Here is a 423-nt window from a genome sequence, read left to right on the forward strand (position 1 = left end):
GGCACTAGGGAGGCTGAGGCAGGAGTCTGTGGCAGCCTGGGGTCCATAGTCAGTTTTGGATCCGACTGAGCTATGTAGTCCCTGCCTGCCCTTCTCCTGGTGAAAAGGCAAAAGAAGCAACAAAAACCCAACAATCTTCCCATACAAAGTGTAATGTTGCTTAAATAAGAGAGATTGGGGTTTAGGTACAGACATTTTAAGAGCTCCTAAGTCCTGAAGATGAACAAAAGCATTTACGGTAAAATAACACTCCTGTAAAAAAAAAGTCTGATAAAAAAAGATAAACATTTTTAAAGGGGAACATAGGGACTGGGGATATAGCTCAGCTGGCAGAGTGACTGCCTAGCACACGTGAAGCCCTAGCACGCATGAAACCCTAGCATGTGTGAAGCCCTAGCACGTGTGAGGTCCTAGCACGCGTGA

The sequence above is a fragment of the Microtus ochrogaster genome, unplaced genomic scaffold (genome assembly GCF_000317375.1).
Source record: "Microtus ochrogaster isolate Prairie Vole_2 unplaced genomic scaffold, MicOch1.0 UNK56, whole genome shotgun sequence".
NCBI lineage: Eukaryota > Metazoa > Chordata > Mammalia > Rodentia > Cricetidae > Microtus > Microtus ochrogaster.